The sequence below is a fragment of the Dendropsophus ebraccatus genome, chromosome 2 (genome assembly GCF_027789765.1).
Source record: "Dendropsophus ebraccatus isolate aDenEbr1 chromosome 2, aDenEbr1.pat, whole genome shotgun sequence".
Classification (NCBI taxonomy): Eukaryota; Metazoa; Chordata; class Amphibia; order Anura; family Hylidae; genus Dendropsophus; species Dendropsophus ebraccatus.
Genome location: NC_091455.1, coordinates 188736249 through 188742248, shown reverse-complemented (window position 1 = coordinate 188742248; position 6000 = coordinate 188736249). Strand labels below are relative to the sequence as shown.

The 6000-nt window shown below is 42.1% G+C and overlaps 1 long non-coding RNA gene across 1 annotated transcript in view; it reads right to left on the bottom strand.

The window, feature by feature from the left end:
• Window positions 1-2151: 2151 nt before the first annotated feature.
• LOC138783780 (uncharacterized) overlaps window positions 2152-6000 on the bottom strand; it is a 38165-nt gene continuing 34316 nt past the window's right edge. The window contains exon 3 of the long non-coding RNA XR_011361743.1: window positions 2152-2262. This is a non-coding gene — a long non-coding RNA (uncharacterized lncRNA). The remainder of the gene's footprint in view (window positions 2263-6000) is intronic.

Here is a 6000-nt window from a genome sequence, read left to right as displayed (position 1 = left end):
GAGGGCAGTCCCGGCGCTTACCACGGGCATGAGGAGAGGTACGTTTGTACTCCTGATCAAATTTCTCCCTGCCAGCTGCCAGATTTTAAAATTCGCTGGGCCTCTCCTTTAGGGTGCGTTCACACCTACAGGATCTGCAGCTGATTTTCTGCAGCAGATTTCAGTTAAATAACTGAACACAGCATCAAATCTGATGCTGTGTTCAGTTATTTAACTGAAATCTGCTGCAGAAAATCAGCTGCAGATCCTGTAGGTGTGAACGCACCATTAAAGGGTTTTGTCACTTTATAGTAAAGCTGTCATGGCTGATTCATTAAATTAGTTCTAGATGCTTTTCTCAATAAATATAATATTATAAGTTATGGGCACTAGATTTCATGTGATAGGAAATTTTTGATATTTTGTATATTTCCATGTTTACCTCGCAAAATCAATCCCAATCAATTATCCTATTTTATGGTTGTGTACGGGGATATTTTGTTGCTAGTGCATAAATTCTGTCTATTTTAAACAGTGTTTCTGGATTGGAAACATATCATGCGGTGAAAAAGATGAAGAAGCCCCCTATTTGCCAATATTTTATATAGCATATTGTCTGCAGCTATGTATAAGGCAATAACTCACATCAGTCCCAGTTATTTCATATAAAAGATATATATATTTTTGTGTTGGCTACCAAGTAGGCAGGAAATACAAGTATACTGGCTTTACCATCAAGTTATATGGAAGGAGGAATGAAACCATACCAGAGAAAATTGAGAGAATGGATAATTCTATGATCTACAGAGGCCAAGATGCATCTGAAATCTTCTCCAGCTCCGATACGCTTTATGATCATATGTTTTAATGTTCATGGTTATTTAAAAGAACAACTGGTGCCAAGTTAATGAAGAAAAGGATTGCCATTTTTTATGTGTATACAGGGATCAGTGGTTGAGAACAGTCAAAATAACTGAAAGGTTATGGAATTTTGTTATTATAATTACATTTTAACTCTTTACACCAGGGGTAGGGAACCTTGGCTCTCAAGCAGTTGCAAAATTATAACTCCCAATATGCCTTAGCTTTGGCTGTCTAGGCATGATGGAAGTTATAGTTTTGCAACAGCTGGAGAGCCAAGGTTCCCTACCCCTGCTTTACACCATAACATTTTAGGGCAAAATTGAATGGCAAATTAAGGGTACAGCACTGGGGACATATTTTGCCCCAAGCTATGCTAACATATTCCTGGGGCATTCCAAGTTTTATTTTCATCTTTTTATATTCATTTGTATTGTTTTTTATAGTTTGGAATGGCACCAAATCTGAAACCTCTTATTGCTGACAGTTGGGGATTACAACGTCCCCCAAACATCTCAATGACATCAATATATTTTTTTATGTTCCCACATCCTGCTGATTTTAACCCACAACCCCAATGGATTCCAAAGAGCTATTTGCTAGCAGGCTGACAATGCACTCAGCCACTTCAGCTGCAGCTGCAAGCCATCAACATCTATAGCCAGTCAGTATCTAGCAGGTCAACATCCTTGGGACAGGCCCTCCCAGTGAGGAACCGCCCTTCATCAATAGTGCCCCCCCCCCACCTCATACTGAATGTCCACTAACCAGTGTTAAAAGAGCAAAATAATCATTTAAAGTTACAGGATGAAAGTGAAGTTGTCCCCTCAAAGGCAGATGTCTGGAGAAAGAAGAATTGGGCCCAAAACTCTGCTCTCGCAGGATATATGCGGCCGCCAGAGGTGTCTGCTAGAGGCGTATTCCCTTCTCTCCACTGAGAACACATGCGTGCTTGGCTGAGTTGAGACCCTATCTGTATTGTGGCCTGAAGAAGAACAGCTATCCAATGTGTATGGCCACCCTGAACCCAAATGGCCTTAATGAATTAATCCAGCATATTTAATAGACTGTTTATCTCTACAGCAATCCAATGCTGAGGCCATAAAAAGTCTAGTTTCCTCCCAATTATACCGGTAGGACTCGTAAATTGTTTCCATGTTATATTTCTTACAGTACAAATAACACACCAGTTTAATTGCTGTTTCACAGATCACTATAAAACATGAAATGATAATCCCCATCGAGGTCTTCCAAGGTTCAAAGGCATTTATTGTAGTTCTTAATATGCTCTGTACATTTTATCTGCACCTGGCACATGCCGAGATCCTGTCAGTTCTTGTTTTCGGTCTGTGTCTTTTATTGTTTTCGCCACCTGCATGCTTTGCCTGTTTAATCCCCTTGTGGATGCGGCCTAGTCTGTACCTTAATTGGGATTTAAATGGCAAATTAAGTGTGTTTTCAAAAAGGTAAGAATGCCACAACAATCAAAAGTATGGGATACTTACCTGCCTGATCCCCTGACGCTGGGGGAACCTAATAATGGATCCAATAGGATACCTGTTACCTCAGAGAGATCAACCAAAACACTACAGAGACACCATCACGTGTTTCTCAAAATCAGTGACCTAGCCAGACCTTCTACTGGGGAGAAATGACCAAGGCAGGATGGGTAGGTGGTGGGGGTGGATCCTCCAGTCAAGAAAGCTTCCTTTCAACAAGCGGCAGTAAAAAATGACATGACTTGGAAAATACCCATGCAAGGCATCCATCCAAATACAGCTCTCTCGGGGTATTTGCCTCTCATCAGTGTGGAGTAGGATTCTGGCTAGTGGGAGCAAAGCCTAGTAAGTGCATTCAAAAGAATCATGGTTGGTATCAGGGAGATCAACCAAAACACTGTGGAGACACCATTGTGTGTTTTTCAACTAGGAACATTGCAGCCAATTTTGTCTGATATGTTTGTCAGGTTGGGGAGACACGGACAAGACAGTGAGCCCTGAACTTGCCCCAACCAATGTCCCTGCCTACTTGCCACGCACGGTCCTAAATGGCCGGGGACAACCACAGAGTCGGTCCCTACACTGAGTAGGTGAACACACAGAACGTAGACAGACAAATAAACAAAATGGGGGAGAGTCAGCTAGCCAAGTCAAAACCAAACGGACAACGCAGTACAAAATCAGAAAGAGATCGGATAGTCGGAGGTCAGTCAAAAGGTCAGAAGACTGGCAGAGCAATAGCAAGGGTATAAGGACAGGGGAATGCTGGGAAAGGAGTTGAGGAGCTGGGACTAGTAACAACTAATAGCCAGCTCAGAATGCTGGGCTTACCTACTATTTATACAGGATCAGAAACTCAGTCCAGCAGCTGATTGAACCAGCCCCTGATCCTCCACACAGCTCACCTGAAAGCAGCAGGTTAACCCTGAAGCTGCCAAGGCACAACAAGCAAGACGGGTGGGGCTGAACAAACCTAAAATAAACCTGTGTTCAGACAGGATTCTGGAATGGACCAACTCAGCGCCTTCTTGGCCGCACAGCTCGAACCAAGGAGCGCCAGCGCACAGTCCTGACAATGTTTTTACCAAAATTTAAAGGGAATCTGTCACTAGGTTTATGCTGACTTAAATGAGGGCAGCATAAACTAGTGATAGAAATGCTGAACAGATCAGTGTATTAGTTACATCAGTCTGTTCAGCTATTTTCCTAATATGCAGGAGAATAGGCTTCTTGCCACACCACTGACCGTGGCGCTGTCCCGTCTCTGTCAGTGATTAGTTGAGACAGGTGTAGACGTTTTTTGGCAGCTCCTGACAGTGGGGAAAAGCTAGAAGGTCACCCGTGGAGCTTAAAGAGGTAAATATGTTTTTTTTAAAAAAATTCTATATACAGCAAGGGCTGCACGGACATCGCTAACAATAGTCGGGCCATGTAATCGGTGACAATCAGCGCTTGATTACTCAGAATATTGTGCAGTGTAATAATAATAAAAAAATAAAATAAAATATGTTTACTATAAAAACTTTATTTAAACAGTACATAATTTTCTGATGACACATTCACATAAAGAAGTATCAATATTAAAAATGCTGGTTTTATTTGGGCGGCCCATTAGCTCCAGGTTATGGCAGCAGTTGTGTCCCTATACAAATATATGGAAATCTATTCTAGTCATTGCCTACATAATGTATGTCATTGTATTTTATTGCTATTCGATTACAAATAAGTCATTGGGGGAGATTTATCAATCATGGTGTAAAGTAGAACTAGCTTAGGGGCAACTGAGCCAGTTTCACTTTACACCATGTTTGATAAATCTCCCCCATTGTGCGTAGAGTCTGTAATATAAAAATATTTAGTATTTGATATCACAAAAATAATGCACTATAAGCACACAAAGCTGCACATAGTAAGCCATGAAGCTATCCACCCAGCCCTGCTTCTTTCCCTATTGATTAGTCAATCTGCCTCTGCACATACAGAATGCCATCTTTATTTATAGCGCTTCAATGTATCAGTCCGTCCTCCTTCTGATCATTATTACTGCCAGCTATCTAGCTCATTGAACTATGCTCCGGGCTTGCTTTAGTTAGGCCATGTAAAGTTCACTGCGTGTTGTCTATCCGTGTTAGTGGCCTGAAGATGACCCAGTGTACACAGCAGATATATTTTCCCGAAAGTGCTAATGATGCTCAAGTTCACCGAGCGAAGAACACAGGACTAGTGTAGACAATCTCATCCGCTCCGCATTTACAGTAGACAGCCTGGAGTCTGTGCATCCATGTGAAGCGCTGTGTCACCCATAACGGTTATTCATTATGAAGAAAATAGTCACACTGCGCATTAATTAATGAGTGAAATAAATAGTCATGGCGGAAGGAAGACCAGTCATGTCGCAGAGTGTAGCAAAGAAATCGAGGGGTATTGAATAGGATGTGACCATGAAACAAGCCTCTCCAGATAAGAGGCACAGCTCAGCTGTAAAATTATATATATATATATATATATATATATATATATATATTTATATTTAGTGTTGCACTAGGGTTGTTACTATTATTCACACCCTTTGTAAAAGTCTGTACTTTTTGTGGTCTTATTGCAGCTAAAGTATTACTAAAGACGACCACTAGATGTCGCTTTAGTGCATAGCCTTACTTATAGAGATGATCAGCGAACCTTGAGCATGCTCGAGTCGATCCGAACCCGAAGTTTCGGCATTTGATTAGCGGTGGCTGCTGAAGTTGGATAAAGCCCTAAGGCTATGTGGAAAACATGGATATAGTCATTGGCTGTATCCATGTTTTCCAGACAACCTTAGAGCTTTATCCAAGTTCAGCAGCCCCTGCTAATAAATTGCCGATCGTTCGGGTTTGTATCGACTCGAACCCGGTTCACTCATCTCTACTTACTTATATACACTTGTCCACTTGGGGATAACTTCAGTGGGAGCGGCAGGAGCTAGGAGCACTACTAGGACACTATTAGAAGTGACAGGCTGGCCAGAGTGGATCCGTGCACTGAAGGTGGTAGTCCTGTCCCCAGTGCACCAGACCACCTCATTTATATCTATCTTATATCTAATAAACTACAAAATTCCCCAAAATGGCTCTGAGAATCAAGGTAAAAATTTTTTTACTTCATCCTCAGCACCCCGTGCGCCATAGGCGTATATCAGCAGGTTAGATGCTTCCAACCTGCTGATAGTTTCCCTTTAACAGTCTCCAGGCTGATTGCTTTGTGTAGTGAGCGGCAATGCATACAGTATCCTGTTCTATCGCAATGTTACATCTGTACACTTGCTTTTATCAGTCACAGACTAGTATATAGTACCACTATACAAATACAATGGTACCCCGGTTCTCGAACATAATTGGTTCTGGAAGGCTGTTTCAGAACCGAGCAGTTCGAGAACCGAGCTGTAAGTTCCCATAGGGAACAATGTAAATGTGATTAATTGGTTCTTACACTCCGTTGGTCAGGTGCAGAGCACCCGGCCCACAGAGTGTAAAAACACTCCATATCCCCCGCAACAGAGAGAGGCAGGAGCGGGCGGCTATTTAAACTTGCCACCTTGCTCCTGCTCCTCTCAGCTGCAGGGGACACCCTGTAAAAAAGTGGGGAATACCATTATAATGAGGGGAATCCCCGATTCTTCACA